This window comes from Taudactylus pleione, unplaced genomic scaffold (assembly GCF_031769625.1).
Source record: "Taudactylus pleione unplaced genomic scaffold, aTauple2 ptg000117l, whole genome shotgun sequence".
Classification (NCBI taxonomy): Eukaryota; Metazoa; Chordata; class Amphibia; order Anura; family Myobatrachidae; genus Taudactylus; species Taudactylus pleione.
In genome coordinates, this window is record NW_028284519.1 from 15,252,872 (window position 1) to 15,269,346 (window position 16,475).

At 34.8% G+C, this 16,475-nt stretch overlaps 3 non-coding genes across 3 annotated transcripts; all 3 read right to left on the minus strand.

Annotated features, from left to right (window-relative positions):
• Window positions 1–574: 574 nt before the first annotated feature.
• TRNAD-GUC (transfer RNA aspartic acid (anticodon GUC)) lies at window positions 575–646 on the minus strand. Its single transcript has one exon. It is a non-coding gene; the product is annotated as a tRNA-Asp (tRNA).
• A 10,630-nt stretch (window positions 647–11,276) lies between these two features.
• TRNAD-GUC (transfer RNA aspartic acid (anticodon GUC)) lies at window positions 11,277–11,348 on the minus strand. Its single transcript has one exon. It is a non-coding gene; the product is annotated as a tRNA-Asp (tRNA).
• A 2,070-nt stretch (window positions 11,349–13,418) lies between these two features.
• TRNAD-GUC (transfer RNA aspartic acid (anticodon GUC)) lies at window positions 13,419–13,490 on the minus strand. Its single transcript has one exon. It is a non-coding gene; the product is annotated as a tRNA-Asp (tRNA).
• Between the last annotated feature and the right edge of the window lie 2,985 nt (window positions 13,491–16,475).

Consider the following 16,475-nt stretch of genomic DNA (forward strand, 5'->3'; position numbering starts at 1 on the left):
GTGAAACAGCATGCAAAAAAAACGATTGAAAGTTCAAAACTCCCAGTCGAGAAATCAAACCCCGGTCTCCAGCAGGTCAGGCGGGGATACTTCACACTATACTAACGAGGACTTACTTGGTCAATTTTTGGCAAATTATGATCAAAAAATTTACCCAAAAAACATGTCATGGTTAGCTATCGAAATGTGTAAGTCATTGGCCAAAGAGATTATATGCTACATTTTTTCAAGCTAATTTAAAACCCTAAAGAAATATTGAACCTATTATTTGGCAAATGAAATGTCAGTAATTTTGACAACATAATTTTACTCTTGCAATGCATAGCACTCTAAAGTCTATTCTCCTGCTCTAACCAAGCAGTGTATTGAATAACTATTTATTACTTTGATAAATATACCTAAAGCCAGGTCATGGGGACCTCGCAAACTGTACTTGTAGCACTGGCCACGAAGCTTACATGCAAGCTTTTTTTCAAGTTGACATAAACCCTGCATTCAATTTGGATAAGGCATTTTTGTTATCTCAATGAAACAACGTGAAACAGCACACATAAAAGAGTTTAAAAGTTCAAAACTCCCCGTCGGGGAATTGAACCCCGGTCTCCCGCGTGACAGGCAGGGATACTCACCACTATACTAACGAGGACTTACTTGGTCAATTTTTGGCAAAATATGATCAAAAAATATACCCAAAAAGCATGTCATGGTTAGCTATCGAAATTTGTATGTCATTGGCCAAAGAGATTATATGCTACATTTTTTCAAGCTAATTTAAAACCCTGAAGAAATATTTAACCTATTATTTGGCAAATGAAAAGTCAGTAATATTGACAACATAATTTTACTCTTGCAATGCATAGCACTCTAAAGTCTTTTCTCCTGCTCTAACCAAGCAGTGTATTGAATCACTATTTATTACTTTGATAAATATACCCAAAACCAGGTCATGGTGACCTCACAAATTGAACTTGTAGCACTGGCCATGAAGCTTACATGCAAGATTTTTTTCAAGTTGACATAATCCCTGGATTCAATTTAGATAAGGCATTTTTGTTATCTCAATGAAACAAAGTGAAACAGCATGCAAAAAAAAGAGATTAAAAGTTCAAAACTCCCCATCGGGGAATAGAACCCCAGCTCCCGCATGACAGGCGGAGACACTTCACACTATAATAACGAGGACTTACTTGGTCAATTTTTGGCAAAATATGATCAAAAAATATACCCAAAAAACATGTCATGGTTAGCTATCGAAATTTGTATGTCATTGGCCAAAGAGATTATATGCTACATATTTTCAAGCTAATTTAAAACCCTAAAGAAATATTTAACCTATTATTTGGCAAATGAAAAGTCAGTAATATTGACAACATAATTTTACTCTTGCAATGCATAGCACTCTAAAGTCTTTTCTCCTGCTCTAACCAAGCAGTGTATTGAATCACTATTTATTACTTTGATAAATATACCCAAAACCAGGTCATGATGACCTCACAAATTGTACATGTAGCACTGGCCATGAAGCTTACATGCAAGATTTTTTCAAGTTGACATAAACCCTGGATTCAATTTAGATAAGGCATTTTTGTTATCTGAATGAAACAAAGTGAAACAGCATTCAAAAAAAGAGATTGAAAGTTCAAAACTCCCAGTCGAGAAATCAAACCCCGGTCTCCCGCAGGTCAGGCGGGGATACTTTACACTATACTAACAAGGACTTACTTGGTCAATTTTGGCAAAATATGATCAAAAAATATACCCAAAAAACATGTCATGGTTAGCTATCGAAATGTGTATGCCATTGGCCAAAGAGTTTATATGCTACATTTTTTCAAGCTAATTTAAAACCCTAAAGAAATATTTAACCTATTATTTGGAAAATGAAAAGTCAGTAATATTGACAACATAATTTTACTCTTGCAATGCATAGCACTCTAAAGTCTTTTCTCCTGCTCTAACCAAGCAGTGTATTGAATCACTATTTATTACTTTGATAAATATACCCAAAACCAGGTCATGGGGACCTCGTAAATTCTACTTGTAGCACTGGCCATGAAGCTTACATGCTAGATTTTTTGCAAGTTGACATAATCCCTGGATTCAATTTAGATAAGGCATTTTTGTTATCTCAATGAAACAAAGTGAAACAGCATGCAAAAAAAGAGATTGAAAGTTCAAAACTCCCAGTCGAGAAATCAAACCCCGGTCTCCCGCAGGTCAGGCGGGGATACTTTACACTATACTAACGAGGACTTACTTGGTCAATTTTTGTCAAAATATGATCAAAAAATATACCCAAAAAACATGTCATGGTTAGCTATCGAAATGTGTATGTCATTGGCCAAAGAGATTATATGCTACATTTTTTCAAGCTAATTTAAAACCCTAAAGAAATATTGAACCTATTATTTGGCAAATGAAAAGTCAGTAATTTTGACAACATAATTTTACTCTTGCAATGCATAGCACTCTAAAGTCTATTCTCCTGCTCTAACCAAGCAGTGTATTGAATCACTATTTATTACTTTGATAAATATACCTAAAGCCAGGTCATGGGGACCTCGCAAACTGTACTTGTAGCACTGGCCATGAAGCTTACATGCAAGATTTTTTTTCAAGTTGACATAAACCCTGGATTCAATTTAGATTAAGCATTTTTGTTATCTCAATGAAATAAAGTGAAACAGCATGCAAAAAAAGAGATTGAAAGTTCAAAACTCCCCCTCAGGGAATTGAACCATGGTCTCCCGCGTGACAGGAGGGGATACTCACCACTATACTAACGAGGACTTACTTGGTCAATTTTAGGCAAAATTTGATGAAAAAATATACCCAAAAAACATGTCATGGTTAGCTATCGAAATGTGTATGCCATTGGCCAAAGAGATTATATGCTACATTTTTTCAAGATAATTTAAAACCCTAAAGAAATATTTAACCTATTATTTGGAAAATGAAAAGTCAGTAATATTGACAACATAATTTTACTCTTGCAATGCATAGCACTCTAAAGTATTTTCTCCTGCTTTAACCAAGCAGTGTATTGAATCACTATTTATTACTTTGATAAATATACCCAAAACCAGGTCATGGGGACCTCGTAAATTCTACTTGTAGCTCTGGCCATGAAGCTTACATGCAAGATTTTTTTCAAGTTGACATAAACCCTGCATTCAATTTGGATAAGGCATTTTTGTTATCTCAATGAAACAACGTGAAACAGCACATATAAAACAGAATAAAAGTTCAAAACTCCCCCTCAGGGAATTGAACCACGGTCTCCCGCGTGACAGGCGGGGATACTCACCACTATACTAACGAGGACTTACTTGGTCAATTTTTTGCAAAATTTGATCAAAAAATATACCCAAAAAAACATGTCATGGTTAGCTATCGAAATGTGTATGCCATTGGCCAAAGAGATTATATGCTACATTTTTTCAAGCAAATATAAAACCCTAAAGAAATATTGAACCTATTATTTGGCAAATGAAAAGTCAGTAATATTGACAACATAATTTTACTCTTGCAATGCATAGCACTCTAAAGTCTTTTCTCCTGCTCTAACCAAGCAGTGTATTGAATAACTATTTATTACTTTGATAAATATACCCAAAACCAGGTCTTGGGGACCTCGTAAATTCTACTTGTAGCACTGGCCATGAAGCTTACATGCAAGATTTTTTTCAAGTTGACATAATCCCTGGATTCAATTTAGATAAGGCATTTTTGTTATCTCAATGAAACAAAGTGAAACAGCATGCAAAAAAAGAGATTAAAAGTTCAAAACTCCCCATCGGGGAATTGAACCCCAGCTCCCGCATGACAGGCGGAGACACTTCACACTATAATAACGAGGACTTACTTGGTCAATTTTTGGCAAAATATGATCAAAAAATATACCCAAAAAACATGTCATGGTTAGCTATCGAAATTTGTATGTCATTGGCCAAAGAGATTATATGCTACATATTTTCAAGCTAATTTAAAACCCTAAAGAAATATTTAACCTATTATTTGGCAAATGAAAAGTCAGTAATATTGACAACATAATTTTACTCTTGCAATGCATAGCACTCTAAAGTCTTTTCTCCTGCTCTAACCAAGCAGTGTATTGAATCACTATTTATTACTTTGATAAATATACCCAAAACCAGGTCATGGTGACCTCACAAATTGTACATGTAGCACTGGCCATGAAGCTTACATGCAAGATTTTTTCAAGTTGACATAAACCCTGGATTCAATTTAGATAAGGCATTTTTGTTATCTGAATGAAACAAAGTGAAACAGCATTCAAAAAAAGAGATTGAAAGTTCAAAACTCCCAGTCGAGAAATCAAACCCCGGTCTCCCGCAGGTCAGGCGGGGATACTTTACACTATACTAACGAGGACTTACTTGGTCAATTTTGGCAAAATATGATCAAAAAATATACCCAAAAAACATGTCATGGTTAGCTATCGAAATTTGTATGTCATTGGCCAAAGAGATTATATGCTACATATTTTCAAGCTAATTTAAAACCCTAAAGAAATATTTAACCTATTATTTGGCAAATGAAAAGTCAGTAATATTGACAACATAATTTTACTCTTGCAATGCATAGCACTCTAAAGTCTTTTCTCCTGCTCTAACCAAGCAGTGTATTGAATCACTATTTATTACTTTGATAAATATACCCAAAACCAGGTCATGGTGACCTCACAAATTGTACATGTAGCACTGGCCATGAAGCTTACATGCAAGATTTTTTTCAAGTTGACATAAACCCTGGATTCAATTTAGATAAGGCATTTTTGTTATCTGAATGAAACAAAGTGAAACAGCATTCAAAAAAAGAGATTGAAAGTTCAAAACTCCCAGTCGAGAAATCAAACCCCGGTCTCCCGCAGGTCAGGCGGGGATACTTTACACTATACTAACGAGGACTTACTTGGTCAATTTTGGCAAAATATGATCAAAAAATATACCCAAAAAACATGTCATGGTTAGCTATCGAAATGTGTATGCCATTGGCCAAAGAGTTTATATGCTACATTTTTTCAAGCTAATTTAAAACCCTAAAGAAATATTTAACCTATTATTTGGAAAATGAAAAGTCAGTAATATTGACAACATAATTTTACTCTTGCAATGCATAGCACTCTAAAGTCTTTTCTCCTGCTCTAACCAAGCAGTGTATTGAATCACTATTTATTACTTTGATAAATATACCCAAAACCAGGTCATGGGGACCTCGTAAATTCTACTTGTAGCACTGGCCATGAAGCTTACATGCTAGATTTTTTTCAAGTTGACATAATCCCTGGATTCAATTTGGATAAGGCATTTTTGTTATCTCAATGAAACAACGTAAAACAGAACACATAAAAGAGATTAAAAGTTGAAAACTCCCCGTCGGGGAATTGAAACCCAGTCTCCCGCGTGACAGGCGGGGATACTCACCACTATACTAACGAGGACTTACTTGGTCAATTTTTGGCAAAATTTGACCAAAAAATATACCCAAAAAACATGTCATGGTTAGCTATCGAAATGTGTATGTCATTGGCCAAAGAGATTATATGCTACATTTTTTCAAGCTAATTTAAAACCCTAAAGAAATATTTAACCTATTATTTGGAAATTGAAAAGTCAGTAATATTGACAACATAATTTTACTCTTGCAATGCATAGCACTCTAAAGTATTTTCTCCTGCTCTAACCAAGCAGTGTATTGAATCACTATTTATTACTTTGATAAATATACCCAAAACCAGGTCATGGGGACCTCGTAAATTCTACTTGTAGCACTGGCCATGAAGCTTACATACAAGATTTTTTTCAAGTTGACATAATCCCTGTATTCAATTTAGATAAGGCATTGTTGTTATCTCAATGAAACAAAGTGAAACAGCATGCAAAAAAAGAGATTAAAAGTTCAAAACTCCCCGTCGGGGAATTGAACCCCAGCTCCCGCATGACAGGCGGAGACACTTCACACTATACTAACGAGGACTTACTTGGTCAATTTATGGCAAAATATGATCAAAAAATATACCCAAAAAACATGTCATGGTTAGCTATCGAAATGTGTATGTCATTGGCCAAAGAGATTATATGCTACATTTTTTCAAGCTAATTTAAAACCTTAAAGAAATATTTAAACTATTATTTGGCAAATGAAAAGTCAGTAATTTTGAAACATAATTTTACTCTTGCAATGCATTGCACTCTAAAGTCTATTCTCCTCCTCTAACCAAGCAGTGTATTGAATAACTATTTATTACTTTGATAAATATACCTAAAGCCAGGTCATGGGGACCTCACAAACTGTACTTGTAGCACTGGCCATGAAACTTACATGCAAGATTTTTTTCAAGTTGACATAAACCCTGGATTCAATTTGGATAAGGCATTTTTGTTATCTCAATGAAACAACGTGAAACAGCACACAGAAAAGAGATTAAAAGGTCAAAACTCCCCGTCGGGGAATTGAACCCCGGTCTCCCTCGTGACAGGCGGGGATACTCTCCACTATACTAACGAGGACTCACTTGGTCAATATTTGGCAAAATTTGATCAAAAAATAAACCCAAAAAACATGTCATGGTTAGCTATCGAAATGTGTATGTCATTGGCCAAAGAGATTTAATGCTACATTTTTTCAAGCTAATTTAAAACCCTAAAGAAATATTTAACCTAGTATTTGGAAAATGAAAAGTCAGTAATATTGACAACATAATTTTACTCTTGCAATGCATAGCACTCTAAAGTCTTTTCTCCTGCTCTAACCAAGCAGTGTATTGAATCACTATTTATTACTTTGATAAATATACCCAAAACCAGGTCATGGTGACCTCACAAATTGTACTTGTAGAACTGGCCATGAAGCTTACATGCAAGATTTTTTCAACTTGACATAAACCCTGGATTTAATTTAGATAAGGCATTTTTGTTATCTCAATGAAACAAAGTGAAACAGCATGCAAAAAAAGAGATTGAAAGTTCAAAACTCCCAGTCGAGAAATCAAACCCCGGGCTCCCGCAGGTCAGGCGGGGATACTTCACACTATACTAACGAGGACTTACTTGGTCAATTTTTGGCAAAATATGATCAAAAAATATACCCAAAAAACATGTCATGGTTAGCTATCGAAATGTGTATGTCATTGGCCAAAGAGATTATATGCTACATTTTTTCAAGCTAATTTAAAACCCTAAAGAAATATTTAACCTATTATTTGGAAAATGAAAAGTCAGTAATATTGACAACATAATTTTACTCTTGCAATCCATAGCACTCTAAAGTCTTTTCTCCTGCTCTAACCAAGCAGTGTATTGAATCACTATTTATTACTTTGATAAATATACCTAAAGCCAGGTCATGGGGACCTCGTAAATTCTACTTGTAGCACTGGCCATGAAGCTTACATGCAAGATTTATTTCAAGTTGACATAATCACTGGATTCAATTTAGATAAGGCATTTTTGTTATCTCAATGAAACAAAGTGAAACAGCATGCAAAAAAAATAGATTAAAAGTTCAAAACTCCCCGTCGGGGAATTGAACCCCATCCTCCCGCATGACAGGTGGAAACACTTCACACTATACTAACGAGGACTTACTTGGTCAATTTATGGCAAAATATGATCAAAAAATATACCCAAAAAACCTGACATGGTTAGCTATCGAAATTTGTATGTCATTGGCCAAAGAGATTATATGCTACAGTTTTTCAAGCTAATTTAAAACCCTAAAGAAATATTTAACATATTATTTGGCAAATGAAAAGTCAGTAATATTGACAACATAATTTTACTCTTGCAATGCATAGCACTCTAAAGTCTTTTCTCCTGCTCTAACCAAGCAGTGTATTGAATCACTATTTATTACTTTGATAAATATACCCAAAACCAGGTCAGGTTGACCTCACAAATTGTACTTGTAGCACTTGCCATGAAGCTTACATGCAAGATTTTTTCAAGTTGAGAGAAACCCTGGATTCAATTTAGATAAGGCATTTTTGTTATCTCAATGAAACAAAGTGAAACAGCATGCAAAAAAAGAGATTGAAAGTTCAAAACTCCCAGTCGAGAAATCAAACCCCGGACTCCCGCAGGTCAGGCGGGGATACTTCACACTATACTAACGAGGACTTACTTGGTCAATTTTTGGCAAAATATGATCAAAAAATATACCCAAAAAACATGTCATGGTTAGCTATCGAAATGTGTATGTCATTGGCCAAAGAGATTATATGCTACATTTTTGCAAGCTAATTTAAAACCTTAAAGAAATATTTAAACTATTATTTGGCAAATGAAAAGTCAGTAATTTTGAAACATAATTTTACTCTTGCAATGCATAACACTCTAAAGTCTATTCTCCTCCTCTAACCAAGCAGTGTATTGAATAACTATTTATTACTTTGATAAATATACCTAAAGCCAGGTCATGGGGACCTCACAAACTGTACTTGTAGCACTGGCCATGAAACTTACATGCAAGATTTTTTTCAAGTTGACATAAACCCTGGATTCAATTTGGATAAGGCATTTTTGTTATCTCAATGAAACAACCTGAAACAGCACACAGAAAAGAGATTAAAAGTTCAAAACTCCCCGTCGGGGAAATGAACCCCAGTCTCCCGCGTGACAGGCGGGGATACTCACCACTATACTAACGAGGACTCACTTGGTCAATATTTGGCAAAATTTGATCAAAAAATAAACCCAAAAAACATGTCATGGTTAGCTATCGAAATGTGTATGTCATTGGCCAAAGAGATTATATGCTACATTTTTTCAAGCTAATTTAAAACCCTAAAGAAATATTTAACCTATTATTTGGAAATTGAAAAGTCAGTAATATTGACAACATAATTTTACTCTTGCAATGCATAGCACTCTAAAGTCTTTTCTCCTGCTCTAACCAAGCAGTGTATTGAATCACTATTTATTACTTTGATAAATATACCCAAAACCAGGTCATGGGGACCTCGTAAATTTTACTTGAAGCACTGGCCATGAAGCTTACATGCAAGATTTTTTCAAGTTGACATAAACCCTGGATTCAATTTAGATAAGGCATTTTTGTTATCTCAATGAAACAAAGTGAAACAGCATGCAAAAAAAGCGATTGAAAGTTCAAAACTCCCCATCGAGAAATCAAACCCCGGTCCTCTGCAGGTCAGGCGGGGATACTTCACACTATACTAACGAGGACTTACTTGGTCAATTTTTGGCAAAATATGATCAAAAAATATACCCAAAAAACATGTCATGGTTAGCGATCGAAATGTGTATGTCATTGGCCAAAGAGATTATATGCTACATTTTTTCAAGCTAATTTAAAACCCTAAAGAAATATTGAACCTATTATTTGGAAAATGAAAAGTCAGTAATTTTGACAACATAATTTTACTCTTGCAATGCATAGAACTCTAATGTCTATTCTCCTGCTCTAACCAAGCAGTGTATTGAAAAACTATTTATTACTTTGATAAATATACCTAAAGCCAGGTCATGGGGACCTCGCAAACTGTACTTGTAGCACTGGCCATGAAGCTTACATGCAAGCTTTTTTTCAAGTTGACATAAACCCTGGATTCAATTTGGATAAGGCATTTTTGTTATCTCAATGAAACAACGTGAAACAGAACACATAAAAGAGATTAAAAGTTGAAAACTCCCCGTCGGGGAATTGAAACCTGGTCTCCCGCGTGACAGGCGGGGATACTCACCACTATACTAACGAGGACTTACTTGGTGAATTTTTGGCAAAATTTGACCAAAAAATATACCCAAAAAACATGTCATGGTTAGCTATCGAAATGTGTATGTCATTGGCCAAAGAGATTATATGCTACATTTTTTCAAGCTAATTTAAAACCCTAAAGAAATATTTAACCTATTATTTGGAAATTGAAAAGTCAGTAATATTGACAACATAATTTTACTCTTGCAATGCATAGCACTCTAAAGTATTTTCTCCTGCTCTAACCAAGCAGTGTATTGAATCACTATTTATTACTTTGATAAATATACCCAAAACCAGGTCATGGGGACCACGTAAATTCTACTTGTAGCACTGGCCATGAAGCTTACATACAAGATTTTTTTCAAGTTGACATAATCCCTGTATTCAATTTAGATAAGGCATTGTTGTTATCTCAATGAAACAAAGTGAAACAGCATGCAAAAAAAGAGATTAAAAGTTCAAAACTCCCCGTCGGGGAATTGAACCCCAGCTCCCGCATGACAGGCGGAGACACTTCACACTATACTAACGAGGACTTACTTGGTCAATTTATGGCAAAATATGATCAAAAAATATACCCAAAAAACCTGACATGGTTAGCTATCGAAATTTGTATGTCATTGGCCAAAGAGATTATATGCTACAGTTTTTCAAGCTAATTTAAAACCCTAAAGAAATATTTAACATATTATTTGGCAAATGAAAAGTCAGTAATATTGACAACATAATTTTACTCTTGCAATGCATAGCACTCTAAAGTCTTTTCTCCTGCTCTAACCAAGCAGTGTATTGAATCACTATTTATTACTTTGATAAATATACCCAAAACCAGGTCAGGTTGACCTCACAAATTGTACTTGTAGCACTTGCCATGAAGCTTACATGCAAGATTTTTTCAAGTTGACAGAAACCCTGGATTCAATTTAGATAAGGCATTTTTGTTATCTCAATGAAACAAAGTGAAACAGCATGCAAAAAAAGAGATTGAAAGTTCAAAACTCCCAGTCGAGAAATCAAACCCCGGACTCCCGCAGGTCAGGCGGGGATACTTCACACTATACTAACGAGGACTTACTTGGTCAATTTTTGGCAAAATATGATCAAAAAATATACCCAAAAAACATGTCATGGTTAGCTATCGAAATGTGTATGTCATTGGCCAAAGAGATTATATGGTACATTTTTTCAAGCTAATTTAAAACCTTAAAGAAATATTTAAACTATTATTTGGCAAATGAAAAGTCAGTAATTTTGAAACATAATTTTACTCTTGCAATGCATAGCACTCTAAAGTCTATTCTCCTCCTCTAACCAAGCAGTGTATTGAATAACTATTTATTACTTTGATAAATATACCTAAAGCCAGGTCATGGGGACCTCACAAACTGTACTTGTAGCACTGGCCATGAAACTTACATGCAAGATTTTTTTCAAGTTGACATAAACCCTGGATTCAATTTGGATAAGGCATTTTTGTTATCTCAATGAAACAACGTGAAACAGCACACAGAAAAGAGATTAAAAGTTCAAAACTCCCCATCGGGGAATTGAACCCCGGTCTCCCGCGTGACAGGCGGGGATACTCACCACTATACTAACGAGGACTCACTTGGTCAATATTTGGCAAAATTTGATAAAAAAATAAACCCAAAAAACATGTCATGGTTAGCTATCGAAATGTGTATGTCATTGGCCAAAGAGATTATATGCTACATTTTTTCAAGCTAATTTAAAACCCTAAAGAAATATTGAACCTATTATTTGGAAATTGAAAAGTCAGTAATATTGACAACATAATTTTACTCTTGCAATGCATAGCACTCTAAAGTCTTTTCTCCTGCTCTAACCAAGCAGTGTATTGAATCACTATTTATTACTTTGATAAATATACCCAAAACCAGGTCATGGGGACCTCGTAAATTTTACTTGAAGCACTGGCCATGAAGCTTACATACAAGATTTTTTCAAGTTGACATAAACCCTGGATTCAATTTAGATAAGGCATTTTTGTTATCTCAATGAAACAAAGTGAAACAGCATGCAAAAAAAGCGATTGAAAGTTCAAAACTCCCCATCGAGAAATCAAACCCCGGTCCTCTGCAGGTCAGGCGGGGATACTTCACACTATACTAACGAGGACTTACTTGGTCAATTTTTGGCAAAATTTGACCAAAAAATATACCCAAAAAACATGTCATGGTTAGCTATCGAAATGTGTATGTCATTGGCCAAAGAGATTATATGCTACATTTTTTCAAGCTAATTTAAAACCCTAAAGAAATATTTAACCTATTATTTGGAAAATGAAAAGTCAGTAATATTGACAACATAATTTTACTCTTGCAATGCATAGCACTCTAAAGTCTTTTCTCCTGCTCTAACCAAGCAGTGTATTAAATCACTATTTATTACTTTGATAAATATACCCAAAACCAGGTCATGGGGACCTCGTAAATTCTACTTGTAGCACTGGCCATGAAGCTTACATGCAAGATTTTTTTCAAGTTGACATAATCCCTGGATTCAATTTAGATAAGGCATTTTTGTTATCTCAATGAAACAAAGTGAAACAGCATGCAAAAAAAATAGATTAAAAGTTCAAAACTCCCCGTCGGGGAATTGAACCCCTGCCTCCCGCATGACAGGCGGAAACACTTCACACTATACTAACGAGGACTTACTTGGTCAATTTTTGGCAAAATATGATCAAAAAATATACTCAAAAAACATGTCATGGTTAGCTATCGAAATTTGTATGTCATTGGCCAAAGAGATTATATGCTACATTTTTTCAAGCTAATTTAAAACCCTAAAGAAATATTTAACCTAGTATTTGGAAAATGAAAAGTCAGTAATATTGACAACATAATTTTACTCTTGCACTGCATAGCACTCTAAAGTCTTTTCTCCTGCTCTAACCAAGCAGTGTATTGAATCACTATTTATTACTTAGATAAATATACCCAAAACCAGGTCATGGTGACCGCACAAATTGTACTTGTAGCACTGGCCATGAAGCTTACATGCAAGATTTTTTCAAGTTGACATAAACCCTGGATTTAATTTAGATAAGGCATTTTTGTTATCTCAATGAAACAAAGTAAAACAACATGCAAAAAAAGAGATTGAAAGTTCAAAACTCCCAGTCGAGAAATCAAACCCCGGTCTCCCGCAGGTCAGGCGGGGATACTTCACACTATACTAACGAGGACTTACTTGGTCAATTTTTGGCAAAATTTGATCAAAAAATATACCCAAAAAACATGTCATGGTTAGCTATCGAAATGTGTATGTCATTGGCCAAAGAGATTATATGCTACATTTTTTCAAGCTAATTTAAAACCCTAAAGAAATATTTAACCTATTATTTGGAAATTGAACAGTCAGTAATATTGACAACATAATTTTACTCTTGCAATGCATAGCACTCTAAAGTATTTTCTCCTGCTCTAACCAAGCAGTGTATTGAATCACTATTTATTACTTTGATAAATATACCTAAAGCCAGGTCATGGGGACCTCACAAACTGTACTTGTAGCACTGGCCATGAAACTTACATGCAAGATTTTTTTCAAGTTGACATAAACCCTGGATTCAATTTGGATAAGGCATTTTTGTTATATCAATGAAACAACGTGAAACAGCACACAGAAAAGAGATTAAAAGTTCAAAACTCCCCATCGGGGAATTGAACCCCGGTCTCCCGCGTGACAGGCGGGGATACTCACCACTATACTAACGAGGACTCACTTGGTCAATATTTGGCAAAATTTGATCAAAAAATAAACCCAAAAAACATGTCATGGTTAGCTATCGAAATGTGTATGTCATTGGCCAAAGAGATTATATGCTACATTTTTTCAAGCTAATTTAAAACCCTAAAGAAATATTGAACCTATTATTTGGAAATTGAAAAGTCAGTAATATTGACAACATAATTTTACTCTTGCAATGCATAGCACTCTAAAGTCTTTTCTCCTGCTCTAACCAAGCAGTGTATTGAATCACTATTTATTACTTTGATAAATATAACCAAAACCAGGTCATGGGGACCTCGTAAATTTTACTTGAAGCACTGGCCATGAAGCTTACATACAAGATTTTTTCAAGTTGACATAAACCCTGGATTCAATTTAGATAAGGCATTTTTGTTATCTCAATGAAACAAAGTGAAACAGCATGCAAAAAAAGCGATTGAAAGTTCAAAACTCCCCATCGAGAAATCAAACCCCGGTCCTCTGCAGGTCAGGCGGGGATACTTCACACTATACTAACGAGGACTTACTTGGTCAATTTTTGGCAAAATATGATCAAAAAATATACCCAAAAAACATGTCATGGTTAGCGATCGAAATGTGTATGTCATTGGCCAAAGAGATTATATGCTACATTTTTTCAAGCTAATTTAAAACCCTAAAGAAATATTGAACCTATTATTTGGAAAATGAAAAGTCAGTAATTTTGACAACATAATTTTACTCTTGCAATGCATAGAACTCTAATGTCTATTCTCCTGCTCTAACCAAGCAGTGTATTGAATAACTATTTATTACTTTGATAAATATACCTAAAGCCAGGTCATGGGGACCTCGCAAACTGTACTTGTAGCACTGGCCATGAAGCTTACATGCAAGCTTTTTTTCAAGTTGACATAAACCCTGGATTCAATTTGGATAAGGCATTTTTGTTATCTCAATGAAACAACGTGAAACAGAACACATAAAAGAGATTAAAAGTTGAAAACTCCCCGTCGGGGAATTGAAACCCGGTCTCCCGCGTGACAGGCGGGGATACTCACCACTATACTAACGAGGACTTACTTGGTCAATTTTTGGCAAAATTTGACCAAAAAATATACCCAAAAAACATGTCATGGTTAGCTATCGAAATGTGTATGTCATTGGCCAAAGAGATTATATGCTACATTTTTTCAAGCTAATTTAAAACCCTAAAGAAATATTTAACCTATTATTTGGAAAATGAAAAGTCAGTAATATTGACAACATAATTTTACTCTTGCAATGCATAGCACTCTAAAGTCTTTTCTCCTGCTCTAACCAAGCAGTGTATTAAATCACTATTTATTACTTTGATAAATATACCCAAAACCAGGTCATTGGGACCTCGTAAATTCTACTTGTAGCACTGGCCATGAAGCTTACATGCAAGATTTTTTTCAAGTTGACATAATCCCTGGATTCAATTTAGATAAGGCATTTTTGTTATCTCAATGAAACAAAGTGAAACAGCATGCAAAAAAAATAGATTAAAAGTTCAAAACTCCCCGTCGGGGAATTGAACCCCTGCCTCCCGCATGACAGGCGGAAACACTTCACACTATACTAACGAGGACTTACTTCGTCAATTTTTGGCAAAATATGATCAAAAAATATACCCAAAAAACATGTCATGGTTAGCTATCGAAATTTGTATGTCATTGGCCAAAGAGATTATATGCTACATTTTTTCAAGCTAATTTAAAACCCTAAAGAAATATTTAACCTAGTATTTGGAAAATGAAAAGTCAGTAATATTGACAACATAATTTTACTCTTGCACTGCATAGCACTCTAAAGTCTTTTCTCCTGCTCTAACCAAGCAGTGTATTGAATCACTATTTATTACTTAGATAAATATACCCAAAACCAGGTCATGGTGACCTCACAAATTGTACTTGTAGCACTGGCCATGAAGCTTACATGCAAGATTTTTTCAAGTTGACATAAACCCTGGATTTAATTTAGATAAGGCATTTTTGTTATCTCAATGAAACAAAGTGAAACAACATGCAAAAAAAGAGATTGAAAGTTCAAAACTCCCAGTCGAGAAATCAAACCCCGGTCTCCCGCAGGTCAGGCGGGGATACTTCACACTATACTAACGAGTACTTACTTGGTCAATTTTTGGCAAAATTTGATCAAAAAATATACCCAAAAAACATGTCACGGTTAGCTATCGAAATGTGTATGTCATTGGCCAAAGAGATTATATGCTACATTTTTTCAAGCTAATTTAAAACCCTAAAGAAATATTTAACCTATTATTTGGAAATTGAAAAGTCAGTAATATTGACAACATAATTTTACTCTTGCAATGCATAGCACTCTAAAGTATTTTCTCCTGCTCTAACCAAGCAGTGTATTGAATCACTATTTATTACTTTGATAAATATACCCAAAACCAGGTCATGGGGACCACGTAAATTCTACTTGTAGCACTGGCCATGAAGCTTACATACAAGATTTTTTTCAAGTTGACATAATCCCTGTATTCAATTTAGATAAGGCATTGTTGTTATCTCAATGAAACAAAGTGAAACAGCATGCAAAAAAAGAGATTAAAATTTCAAAACTCCCCGTCGGGGAATTGAACCCCAGCTCCCGCATGACAGGCGGAGACACTTCACACTATACTAACGAGGACTTACTTGGTCAATTTATGGCAAAATATGATCAAAAAATATACCCAAAAAACCTGACATGGTTAGCTATCAAAATTTGTATGTCATTGGCCAAAGAGATTATATGCTACAGTTTTTCAAGCTAATTTAAAACCCTAAAGAAATATTTAACATATTATTTGGCAAATGAAAAGTCAGTAATATTGACAACATAATTTTACTCTTGCAATGCATAGCACTCTAAAGTCTTTTCTCCTGCTCTAACCAAGCAGTGTATTAAATCACTATTTATTACTTTGATAAATATACCCAAAACCAGGTCATGGGGAC